The sequence below is a fragment of the Ahaetulla prasina genome, chromosome 4 (assembly GCF_028640845.1).
Source record: "Ahaetulla prasina isolate Xishuangbanna chromosome 4, ASM2864084v1, whole genome shotgun sequence".
Classification (NCBI taxonomy): Eukaryota; Metazoa; Chordata; class Lepidosauria; order Squamata; family Colubridae; genus Ahaetulla; species Ahaetulla prasina.
Genome location: NC_080542.1, coordinates 148369135 through 148382118, shown reverse-complemented (window position 1 = coordinate 148382118; position 12984 = coordinate 148369135). Strand labels below are relative to the sequence as shown.

The following is a 12984-nucleotide window of genomic DNA, read 5'->3' as shown; positions in this document are numbered from 1 at the left end:
CTCCCAGAATTCCCCAGCCGGCTCTGCTTTAAGAGGGGAGGACTTCCACTCCCAGAATCCCCCAGCCGGCTCTATTTTAAGAGGGGAGGACTTCCACCCCCAGAATGCCCCAGCCGGCTCTATTTTAAGAGGGGAGGACTTCCACTCCCAGAATCCCCCAGCCGGCTCTGCTTTAAGAGGGGAGGACTTCCACTCCCAGAATCCCCCAGCCGGCTCTGCTTTAAGAGGGGAGGACTTCCACTCCCAGAATCCCCCAGCAAGCTCTGCTTTAAGAGGGGAGGACTTCCACTCCCAGAATTCTCCAGCCGGCTCTACTTTAAGAGGGAAGGACTTCCACTCCCAGAATGCCCCAGTCGGCTCTGCTTTAAGAGGGGAGGACTTCCGCTCCCAGAATCTCCCAGCCGGCTCTGCTTTAAGAGGGGAGGACTTCCACTCCCAGAATCCCCCAGCCAGCTCTGCTTTAAGAGGGGAGGACTTCCACTCCCAGAATCCCCCAGCCGGCTCTGCTTTAAGAGGGGAGGACTTCCACTCCCAGAATCCCCCAGCCGGCTCTGCTTTAAGAGGGGAGGACTTCCACTCCCAGAATCCCCCAGCCGGCTCTGCTTTAAGAGGGGAGGACTTCCACTCCCAGAATTCCCTAGTCGGCTCTGCTTTAAGAGGGGAGGACTTCCAGAATTCCCTAGTCGGCTCTGCTTTAAGAGAGGAGGACTTCCACTCCCAGAATCCCCCAGCCAGCTATCCTTTAAGAGGGGAGGACTTCCACTCCCAGAATCCCCCAGCCGGCTCTATTTTAAGAGGGGAGGACTTCCACTCCCAGAATCCCCCAGCAAGCTCTGCTTTAAGAGGGGAGGACTTCCACTCCCAGAATCCCCCAGCAAGCTCTGCTTTAAGAGGGGAGGACTTCCACTCCCAGAATCCCCCAGCCGGCTCTGCTTTAAGAGGGAAGGACTTCCACTCCCAGAATCCCCCAGCCGGCTCTGCTTTAAGAGGGAAAGACTTCCACTCCCAGAATCCCCCAGCCGGCTCTGCTTTAAGGGGAAAGGACTTCCACTCCCAGAATCCCCCAGCCGGCTCTGCTTTAAGAGGGGAGGACTTCCGCTCCCAGAATTCCCTAGCCGACATCTTTTAAGAGGGGAGGACTTCAATTCCCAGAATTTCCAGCTATGCTTTAAGAGGTTTGGGGCTTCAGCTCAGTTTGCTAGCTGAGGAATCCTGGGAGTTGAAGTCCAACCATCTCCCAAGTTTAAATTGGAGCCGATTGGTAAGGCTGTATGATTTTCTATTTCTGGTTTGGTATTGAGTTACGAAAAATTATTCTGGCAATCTGTGCTCCATCAACCCCCAGAGGGTGACTCCTCTGTCCTTATCTTACAAACATGAGTAGTTGGGAGTACCGGTAGTAGAGGCCATGAGACCTTAAAAAGCAACAACATGGTGAGTCAACCATGCTTCGAAATTATACTCTGGAACTCAGAAATGACTTATTTATTTATTTGTCATTTAGGCAGTCCCCTACCTACAACCGGAATTGAGTCCCAAATTTCTGTCATTAAGCGAGACAGTTCAGTGACTTTTGTCCCATTTTACAGACTTCCTCCCCACCGTTGCTAAGTGAATCACTGCAGTTCTTCAGTTGGTAACCCAGTTGTTAAAGTGAATCTGCCTTCCCCATTGAGTTTGCTTGTCAGAAGCTCGCCAAAGCGGATCACGAGAGCCTGGGACATTGCGACCGTCATAAATACGAGTCGGCTCCAAGCGTATGAATTTTGATTACGTGACCATGGAGATACTATGACAGTCGTAAGTGTGAAAAATTGTCATAAGTTGTTCTTTCCAAGATTGTTGTAACTTTGAACGGTCGCTAAAGGAACCGTTATAACTTGAGGACTTCCTGAATTACCACAAGTAGTATTTGACTTATGATCAGAATTGGCCCAGATTGTTCCATCTGCCTAGTAAGGCAGTTGTTAAATGAGAAATGATTTTACGAACTTTTTTTTGCCACGGTTATTAAGTGAATCCCTTTAGTTATGTGAATTTACACGTTTGTTAAGCGAATCAGGCTTCCTTCCTTGACTTTGCTTATCGGAAACCAGCTGGGAAGATCCCATAGGGAGATCCAGTGACTGAGGGATCTTTCAGCCATTGTAAATATTGTCCACCTGACCGGAGAATGCTGCAGCAGTCGTAAGTGCGGGGACCAGTCGGCCGTAACATCAAACGGTCACTAAACGAATGGATGTAAGTCAAGGACTAACTGCATAGCCCATCTCGCCAGAAAGTATATTTTCCTGATTGGTATAGATCAAATTAATAGTTGGGCAAGCCTACAAATTCAAATTAATGTTATGTATTTAAATAAAACCAACTTCGAAATCTGAACTCATTTTAATGTTTCCAATAGGACAGGTAGTCCTCTACTTACACAACAGTTCACTCAGTGACCACTCAAAGTTACAACGGCCCTGGAAAAAGGGACTTATGGCTGTTTTTCACACTTAGAACCATTGCAGTATTCCCTGGGCAGGGATCTCCAACCTTGGCAACTTTAAGCCTGGAGGACTTCAACTCCCAGAATCTCCCAGCCAGCAAAGCTGGCTGGGGAATTCTGGGAGTTGAAGTCCTCCAGGCTTAAAGTTGCCAAAGTTGGAGTCCCCTTCCCTGGGTCACATGATCAAAATCCGGACACTTGGCAACTGATTCGGATTTATGACTGTTGCTGTGTTCCGATGTCACATGATCCCCTTTTGCGACCTTTTGATGGGCAAAATCAAAGGGGAAGCCAGATTCACTTAACGACCGTGTCACTAACTGAAGAATTGCAATGTTTCACTTAGCAATGGTGGCGAGGAAAACCGTAAACGGGGTGGGGTGGGGGCAAATTGACTTAACACATGTCTCACTTAACGACAGGAATTTTGGACAGAAATTTTGGACTTTCTGGTGGTCATGATTCATATTCATGACCATGGCGTTTCCCAGGGTCATGCGATCCCGTTTTGTGACCGTCTTGACAAGTAAAATGAATGAGGAAAGGAAATTTGCTTGACAACGTGTGACTAATGGAAGACCTCCGGCGAGAGAGGTCGCAAAACAGGGCAGAACCTGCTTATCGACGGAAATTCTTGTCTAATCATCCGTCATAAGTCGAGGACTATCTGTGTTGGTTCAATAAATGCAGAGGCTGCAGCAGACGTAAGTGTGGGAAACGATCCCACGTCTTGTTTTTCAGTGCCATTGTAAGTTCGAATGGTCACTAAATGGTCATAAATCAAGAATTAGCTGCAATTGGCAGCCGTATCTAACCTTCCAGTTGAAACCAGTAGTAGTTACTTTAGGAGTGGGTATTTACCGCTGAGGCTTGTTATGGCAACACACAACATGGTTGGAAAATGTTCTTGCCTTGGGAGGCACATTTGCTGTCTGGAAAAATCTTTTTTTAATTGCTTGGCAAAACGCGTCGTATTTCTGGAACGCAGCCTCTGCATTCAAGGGATCATCGTTACGTGGGAGTAAATTCTTCAGATCCCAATGCGCAAAGCTGGGTTATGATCACTTAAACCAGCATAGTTTAAGAGGGGAGGACTTCAACTCCCAGAATCCCCCAGCTGGCATCCTTTAAGAGGGATGGACTTCAACTCCCAGAATCCCCCAGCTGGCATCCTTTAAGAGGGATGGACTTCAACTCCCAGAATCCCCCAGCTGGCATCCTTTAAGAGGGATGGACTTCAACTCCCAGAATCCCCCAGCTGGCATCCTTTAAGAGGGATGGACTTCAACTCCCAGAATCCCCCAGCTGGCATCCTTTAAGAGGGATGGACTTCAACTCCCAGAATCCCCCAGCTGGCATCCTTTAAGAGGGATGGACTTCAACTTCCAGAATCCCCCAGCTGGCATCCTTTAAGAGGGATGGACTTCAACTCCCAGAATCCCCCAGCTGGCATCCTTTAAGAGGGATGGACTTCAACTCCCAGAATCCCCCAGCTGGCATCTTTTAAGAGGGATGGACTTCAACTCCCAGAATTCCCCAGCCAGTATGCTTTAAGGGGTGGATATCAACTCCCAGAATTCTCCACTACCTCATTTCTCTCCATTATGTATGTTCGTGTCATTGGATGTTTTTGTGGTTGTGTGTAGTTCTGTGCGGTTGCATAACTGGACCCACAAGCCAAGCCACCCACACAACATAGTGAACTGCGTGTTGGAGCTCACATCGCTCAAGGGTGGCTTCGGGCCACCCCGACATGCACATTGTGACGTATATTTTCGTCAATTTTTGTGTGTGTGTTGGATTGTGTCGTGGGATCGGAAGGGAACTACACAAAAACAGTAGAGAACAGAAAATTTGGGTCCCCAAGAGTTGTTGCATCGAATTGTTGTTGTTCCTAAAATAGGATTGCAAGGTTAAATTAAACTGCAGATAGTTCTTGACTGTAAAAGATTTGCTTAGTGACTGTTCGCTAAGTTACAACAGCCATGAAAAAGGGACTTACGGCTATTTTTCACACTTAACGACTGTTGCAGCATCCCCACGGTCAGGTGATCACAATTCTGACAATTGGCAACTTGACTTTTATTCATGACTCTCGGGGTCACACAATCCCACTTTTGTAACTTTTTGACAAGCAGATTTACTAGAGAAGCCAGATTCGCCTAACGATTGCGCTGCTAACTGCGGGGATTCACTTAATAACTTGCAGCAAGAAAGGTCGTAAAATAGGGCAAAACCCACTTAAGAGCTGTATCGCTTGGCAACAGAAATATTGGGATCTGTTTGCGTTCGTAAGTCGAGGACTTTCTTGTAACAGGGATTGACTTTTAATGACTGTGTTACAAACAACTGCAGTGATGCATTTAACAACCGCTGGTAGAGAGGTCGTAAAGTGAGGCAAAGCTCACTTAACAACTGTCTGGGCTTAGCTATAATTTTGGGGTCTGTGTTGGTTGTAAGTCAAGGACTCCCTGCGTTTTCTCATGTTTCTGTGCCAGCATCTAGGTTTATCACAGCTATTAAACCAAGCAGATGGTAAACTTAATTTTTGCAGAGATCCAGGCTGTCAGTTTTGGGGCTCATCCAGGTTGGGTCCTCTCGTGTGGATAAGGAAAAAAACACCCACAATTTTGCTTATTAAAAATTAAAAATAGGAAAAAGAAAGAAAGAAAGAGGGAAAAAAAGTATATGTGTGTGTGAGAGAAGAAAGGGAGGGAGAGAGAGAAAAAGAGAGGGACAAAAAGAATGAGGGAGAGAGGGAGAAAGAAAAAAGGGAAGAGGGAGGGAAAGAAAGAAGAACTGAAAGAAAAAACAAGCAAGATTGACAGAAAGAAAAAGGGAGGGATGGAAGGAGGAAGAGAGAAAGAAAGAGAAAGGAATGGAGAAGGGAAGAGAAGAAAGGGAGAGAGAAAAGAAAAGGAGGGAAAGAAGAAAGAAAGGGAGGAGGAGGAATGAGGTAGGAGAGAGAGAAAAGAGAAAGAAAAGGAGGGAGAGAGAGAGGAGTATGAGAGGAGAGACAGTAAACAGACAGAGAAGGAGGGAGAAAGGAAAAAAGGAGAGGAAAAGGAAAAGAGTAAGAGAAAGAAAGGGAGAGAGAAAAGAGAGGACAAAAAGAATGAGGGAGAGAGAAAGAAAAGGCTGGAGAAAGAAAAAGAGGGAGAGAGAAAGAAAGAAGGATAGAGAGGAACAAAAAGAGAAAGAAAGTGTGGAGAAGGAAAAAAGGGAAGGAAAGAAGGAAAAAAAGAAAGAAAAAAGAGGAACAAGGGAGAGAAAGGAAGAAAGAAAGAGAAAGAGAAGAATAGAGAAACAAGAAAGAAAAAAGGTGGGAGAGAAGAAAGAAAGGAGAAAAGAGAAAAGGAGAAAGGAAAGGGGAAGGGAGGGAGGGAGGGAATGAGGTAGGGAGAGAGAGAGAAAGAAAAAATGAAAGAAGTAAGGAGGGAAAGAGAGAGAGAGAGAGGGAGTGGTAGAAGCTTTAGGCCTAAAACATAATTTTCTGGGGCATTTTTCAGCCTTAAAGGATAATCCCAAATAAATCTCTAAAATGATAAAAGTCACGAAACAGCTTAATACTTATTTTTCCACTTATTTTTCATTTGATGAGGAGGGGATGGGTGACCCACAGGAATAAATGATAAAAAAATACATCAGAAAGTTTTTTCCCCCCCACGTACAATACCGAAAACCAAAACTCTCATAAACTCTCCTCGACTTATAAACTCTCATAAACTCTCCTCGACTTATGACCATTAGTTTCAGGTCGGTTCAAAGTGACAACGGCGCTGAAAAAAAGGGGCTTCTGACCCTTTCCCACGCTTAAAAATATCACAGCACCCATGTGGTTACGTGATCATCATTCAGCCCCTCGACGACTGATTCGTATTTGTGACTGTCACAGCGTTCCAAGGATCGCCTCTCCCCCTTTTGCGACCTTCTGAAGAGCAGAGTCAATGGGGAAGCCGGATTCACTTAACAATCATCTGACTCACTTAACAACGGCAGCGAGCCGCTTAACAGCTGTGGCAAGGAAGGTCGTAGAAATGGGGCAAAAGTCATTCGATAAATGCGTCGTTTAGCAACAGAAATGTTGGCCTTGGTCGTTGTCGTAAGTCGAGGACTAGTTATAAAAGAAATAATTTTACGGCTCGTAAGACCCTTTAGCACAGGGGTCTCCAACTTTGGCAACTTTAAGCCTGGCGGACTTCAACTCCCAGAATACCCCAGCCAGCAAAGCTGGCTGGGGAATTCTGGGAGTTGAAGTCCGCCAGGCTTAAAGTTGCAAAGTTTGGAAATGTGACCTTAAGCCATCCCGCGCCGTCCCCCTTTTGTCCTATTCACCCCTTTGGTAAATGGAGCACTACAAAGAGTATTAACTTAATCAAAGTTGATCCCGAACAACGTTTTAAGTAGCTTGGTCATTCGGATTAGTCCCTTAATTACTCGCTGATCCTCCCAGCACGGGAAAAGCCGAACGGGACCCCACCCAAAAAATGAAAGACAATAACGATAAACGAAAATCTGAAACGGGATAATGTGATGAAGCGATATTCGGAAGACAAGAATTTCTCAAAAAGCCAATCACGTTTTTTCCTTTTCTTCGTTGTTGTTTTTTTTTTTTTTATGCAGAGAAAGAGATCTGAGAACTTTGGGACCTGCTGAGAGATTTCTTGTCTTAAGGTAAGACTTACTATCCGTTGTAGGAACCATGTTGCATGTTTCGGGATATGCCTGAACTCGGGGTCTGCCTTCCGGAGACACACAACTTCCTCCTCTTCCTTTTCCTCCCCTTCGTCCTTTCCCTCCTCCCCTCTTCCTTTTCCTCCTCCTCTTTTCTTCCAACTTCCTTTCCTCCTCTTCCTCCTCTCCCTCCCCCCTTCCTCTTCTTCTTCCTCTTCTGCTTCCTCCTCATCCTTTTTCCTTTCCTTCCTCCTCCTCTTCCTCCTTTTCCTTCTCTTCCCCCCTTCCTTGTCCTCCTCCTCCTCCTCCCATTCCTCACCCCCCCCCCGCGGTCTCCACTTCCTCCTCTTCTTCCTCTCTGCATATTCTATTTTTTTCCTGGCACTGATGGTGTTCCCTCATTGAGTCATGAAAACCACCCAGCTCAGGCAGCATCAAGGACCCCAAAGTCCTTCCTCCTTCTCCTCCTCTTCTTCCTCTTCTTTTTCCCTCTCCTCTTCCTCCCTTCCCTCCTCCTTTTTTTCCACCTCTCCCCTTCCTCTTTCTCCTCCTCCTCCTCCTCCCTCTCTGCATATTCTATTTTTTTTTCTAGCTCTGATAAAAGTAGTTGGGTCATAAAATGTCTGCAAGAAAACTACCCAGCTCAGAGAGCGCCAAGGACCCCACAGTTCCACCCCAAACTATAAAAATCCTTCTCTATTAGTGTTTAGTTCTTTACAGTTTTTCTTTTCATCCTCAGGAATGCAGAATAAAAGAGTTGGAAAGGTGTCTCGGAGGTCTTCTAGTCGGGCCCCTTCCTCAAGGAGGAGACCCTTAGAGAAATACATAGGTCCCCCAGTCCACTTATTCCAATAAAACTTCAGCCCGATTTGTGTTAAAACCTTCTCCTTTTTTATATATATATGTATATATATAAAATCAAACATTTTTGAAGGCAAAGAATTTAACCTTAAATGTTTATATATGCTGATCCTTAACCTGCTTAAAGCTGCAGCTTTGGGCTAAAGCTCTGCCTTCTGCACGCAAGGGAGGTTCTGCACATAATCTCAGTTTCATCTCGGCTTAAAGCTTGCACAGAGCAACAGAAGGAATCGACGTGAAAGGAGAATTTGAATTTATAATTTCTGAATTTCTGGATGTGAATGTATTTGGATTCCCGTCAAAACGGCTCGTTGCTAAATTGTGACTTTGCGGTTATGGTCTTTTTTTTTCCAGCTGGTGTGGGAAAAAAAGTCCAAGGAAATTTGGGGGAAATTAGCTCATTTTTGGAGGTCAAAGGGAGCTGATATAATTGGGACTTTGCCATATAATATGCGAAAACGTTCCTTTTTAAAGTTGTGCTGCTTCCCGGCTGGGAGGAAGCGATGGGAAAAAAAAAAAAAGGAAAATTGCAAAGGAAGAATTGCTGCCTTTATCCTTCTTCTCCAGCCTGATAGTTTCCAGATGTGCTTTGCAAATGCAGCGACTCACATCTGGCTGACCGGAGGCTCTGGAGACCGGCCATTTTGGCCCAGGCGGTTATAGGAGTCTTGCACACCCTTCCATCTCTCCTTGTGCCTGTTGGGAATTCGGTACGGGGAATCCTCGATTTAACGACGGCCATTGAGGCACAGATTTCCATTGCTTAGCACACAGGTCTCTAGATTTGAGAGCTTTAAGCTTGTGGACTTCAGCTCCCAGAATGCCTCACTTGGTGAAAATGGCTGTGGAATTTCGGGAGTTGAAGTCCACAAGTCTTCAGTTTGTGGACTTCAGCTCCCAGAATGCCTCAGCCAGCCGAGATGTTTGTGGAATTCTGGGAGCTGAAGTCTGCGAATTTAAGCCAAGAAGCCCATTAAGTCTTAAAAGTTGTCAAATATGGAGACACCTGGCTTAGCAAGATGGTTGCTAAGTGAGTCATGCCTGATTTTTTTTTTGGTTTTGCCCTGGTTCCTAAGAGAATCCTTGCAGTCATTAAGTGAATCGCCATCATGAAGCAAGACGGGCTTCTCCTGTGATCAAATGGCAATCACATACTAGTTTGCAAGCACCCAAATTTTGATCATGCAACTGTGGGGGATGCTGTGATGGTCGTAAGTGTGAACTGGTCATAATTGTGAGGACCTGTTATAAGTGTGGGGACCTGTCATAAGTGTGAAGACCCATAAGTTCGATGACCAGTCATAAGTGCGAGGACAAGTCATAATTGTGTGAGTGTGAGGATCTGTTGTAAGTGTGAGGAGCTATCATAAGCACGGGCACCTGTGTGAAAACTAGCGATAAGCGCCAGGAGCAGTCGTAAGCGCAAGGAACTGTCCTAACTACGGGTACCTATCATAAGTCCGAGGACTGGTCATAAACGCAAGGACCGGCCGCTGTAAGTCATCTTTTTCACTGCTGTTATCCCTTCCAATGGCCGCTAAATGAATGCTTGTAAGTTGACTGCTTGTGGTCGTTATTGTGGGTTGGCTTGTACAATCCCAGGAATTCAAACCAGGGTTCTGGAGAAGCAGCAATGGCCCAAATTCTTTGCAAGCACATCTGGGGATTATGGGTCTTCAAGTCGGTGAACAACTGTGATTTTCCTTTCCCTGTGGGTCTTGGGATAGACTCACAAACCTCTTGGACTTCAGCCTGTCAAAATTCTGAGTTTCGGAGTTCACGCCAGAGAGGCTCACCGCCCTCAAAAGCCAGAATCCTTTTCGAGTTTGAAATCTTTTTTAAGAGAGATCCCAAATCTCCTTTTCTCTGGATCTAATTTTGGATTTTCCCATTTCTTATAAATTAGCCTGCGGTATTCCCACGCCAGGGGCGCGGTGGCTTAGTGGGTAAGAGACGCTGAGCTTGTTGATTGAAAGATCGGCAGTTGAGCGGTTCGAATCCCTAGTGTTGCCGCGTAACGGGGTGAGCTCCCGTTATTTGTCCCAGCTTCTGCCAACCTAGCAGTTCGAAAGCAGGTAAAAAATGCAAGTAGAAAAAATAGGGACCACCTTTGGTGGGAAGGGAACAGCGTTCCTGGCACCTTTGGCGTTGAGTCACGCCGGCCACATGACCACGGAGACGTCTTCGGACAGCGCTGGCTCTTCGGCTTTGAAACGGAGATGAGCACCGCCCCCTAGAGTCGGGAACGACTAGCTCGTATGTGCGAGGGGAACCTTTACCTTTTTATTCCCACCTCCCACCATGTTTTTTTGCCTGATCAGTTTGACCGAAAACCTACTTCTTTTCAACATTTGGAGTCATCCCTGCGTTTTGCTGCCCGCCAGCCTAGGATTTAACTCATTGAAATATCTTTGGGTCAATTGCCAGGAGATTGGGAGTTCTAGTTCCCGGTTTAGGAGTGAAAGCCAGCTGGGCGACATTGGGCCAATCACCAGGAGCTTGGGAGTTCTAGTCCTGCCTTATGCATGAAAACTGGCTGGGTGACTGGCCAATCATCAGGAAATTGGGAGTCTAGTCCCGCCTTAGGGATGAAAGTCAGTTTTGGACCAATTACCAGGAGATGGTGAATTCTAATCCCACTTTAGGCACAAAAGCCAGTTTGATGATTTTTGGGCCTTTAAATGCTCAGCAACATAAATTTCGAGTTCCATTGTTGTAAGTTGAGGACGCCCTTTACACAACAATTCCACACTTGGTGTACAGAGAGTCCTCGACTTACAATAATTCATTTAGTGACCGAAGTTGCAACGGGATTGAAAAAAAGTGACTCACGACAGTTTATTCCCTGTTGGACTGTCGCAGCATCTGCAACGGTCACGCAATCCAAATTCACACGCTCGGCTGACGATTCGTATTTGTGACGGTTCCAACCTCCCTGAGTTCCCATGATCCCCTTTCGCGATGTCCATGGGGAAGTCAGATTCACTTAATGACCACGTGACTCCCTGAACCAATGAGAATATTCACTTAGCAACCAGGGCCAAGAAAGTTGGTAAAATGGGCCCAAACTCCCTGAAAAGTCTCACTTGGTGATGGGAATGTGTGGTCATAAGTGGAGGACTCCCTAAACATAAACAATTCTACACTCAAGAGTAGTTTTATTCACCAAGGTGGATCTGTTTCCTGACTCTTATTCGCTATTTGGAAGTAGGTTAAATTTAAAACCCAAATTGAAATTTATTCCACGGCTGTTGTGTGTTTATTCAAGCAGAAACTAGAATTAAAAACTCATTTTTCCCTGCTGGGTAATTTGATATTATCATTATTTATTTTTTAATAATAGCCTGTCATCCAGCTTATAAAGTCACGGCATTTTTAATTGCTAGGAGGATATTCAGAATTATTTCTGCTCGCTGTAGGGAGAGATTTCTCGGAAAACAATCATATAATTAACAGTTTGCTTGTCAGCTCAAATAACACAGGCCGAAGTCAATTTACAGCCAGAACTTAGCCCAAAATTTACGTTGCTAAGTGAGACTTTTCAGGGAGTTCGGTCTCATTTTACAAACTTTCTTGTCCCCGGTTGTTTACACTTAAAGCTGTCGCTACATCCCCGTGGCCACGGGATCAAAATTCGGGTGCTTGGCCCCTCGATTTGTATTTACGATGGTCGTGGCATCCCCTTTTGTGACATTTTGAGCAAAGTCAGTGGGGAAGCCAGATTTGCTTAACAACCGTGTGGCTGACTTAATGACCGGAGGGATTCACATAACAGCTGTGGCAAGAGAGGTGGCCCGATGTGGCAGAACTCAATAAGTGTCTCGGTTAGCATCAGAACTGGTCGTAAGTCGAGGACTACCTGTATTGCAAGATCTCAGCGGCGACCTTGAGAACAAGGCCTGAATTAACGTGCTAGTTTGGGCTTGTCTGGAATGGTACAGGGTCTCCTGCTTGAGCAGGGGGTTGGACAAGATGATCTTCTGGGTCCCTTCCAACTCTATTAGTCTATAATTCCGTACGGATCTCCTGATGGAGCAGGTAGCTGGGTTAAACTGGATGACTTCCAATGTCCCTTCCAGCTCTGATTCTATGATTCTGTAAGGGGGATGGACTAGAAGACCTCCAAGGTCCCTTCCCGCCACGTGATCCTATGCTGTATAGAAGATTTGGAGGAGAATCCTATTTTTAAAGCTTTGCCTGATTGAAATTTACAAATTATTTCCATGCTGTTTTCTTAAATTCCCATCATTAACTTCTGGGTGTTTGGAGTACAGGTAGTCCTCGACATACGACTGCCATTGAGCCCAACTCTGTTGTTAAGCGAGACATTTGTTATGTGACAGCTGTACCCCCTTTTATGACATTCCTTGCTCACGTCCTTAAATGAATCACTGCAGGTTGTAAGTTTGTCACCGGTTGTTAAGTGAATTGGGTTTTCCTATTGAATTTGCTGGTCAGAAGGTCGCAAAAGGGGATCGTGTGACACCCCCCCACCCCCGGCACAGCAACTGTCATAACTATGAGTCAGTTGGCAATCCTCCCCATTTTAATTGTGCGACCACAGGGATGCTGGCCATGGTCATTAAATGTGAAAAAACGGTCCTTTTTCCAAAGTGGGGGGGGTTGCTTCAAATGGTCACTAAACGAACCGTTGTAAGTTCAAGGACTATCTGTATTTCACGCCAAGCCAACATGGAGAAACCTTGGCTTGTTTCCAGCAATGATTCAGCCATATAGGCGCCCTGGAAAGGAGATTATTTTGGGATCCTTAATAAAAAACCGAATTGCAAGCGAAAAACATCTGGAGGGGGAAAATGAAGGAAATGTCTTGATTCTCTCTTCCCCTCCCTTCCCCCCCCCCCCCCCGAGAAGGCACAACGGAGCCTGCAAAAACATTGCAGCTTGAACGTGGCTCCCCACAGGCTGAATGGCAGTTGCTGAAAATAACAGATTTTAAA

General features: G+C 45.8%; 1 protein-coding gene across 27 annotated transcripts in view; it reads left to right on the top strand.

The window, feature by feature from the left end:
- The window catches only part of LOC131198937 (protein piccolo-like), a 135380-nt gene that overhangs the window by 15949 nt on the left and 106447 nt on the right, over positions 1-12984 (top strand). For all 27 annotated transcript variants that reach the window (XR_009155201.1, XR_009155199.1, XR_009155197.1 and 24 more), the window contains one exon: positions 7115-7165. The gene's annotated coding sequence lies outside the window, so the exon portion shown is untranslated. The remainder of the gene's footprint in view (positions 1-7114; positions 7166-12984) is intronic.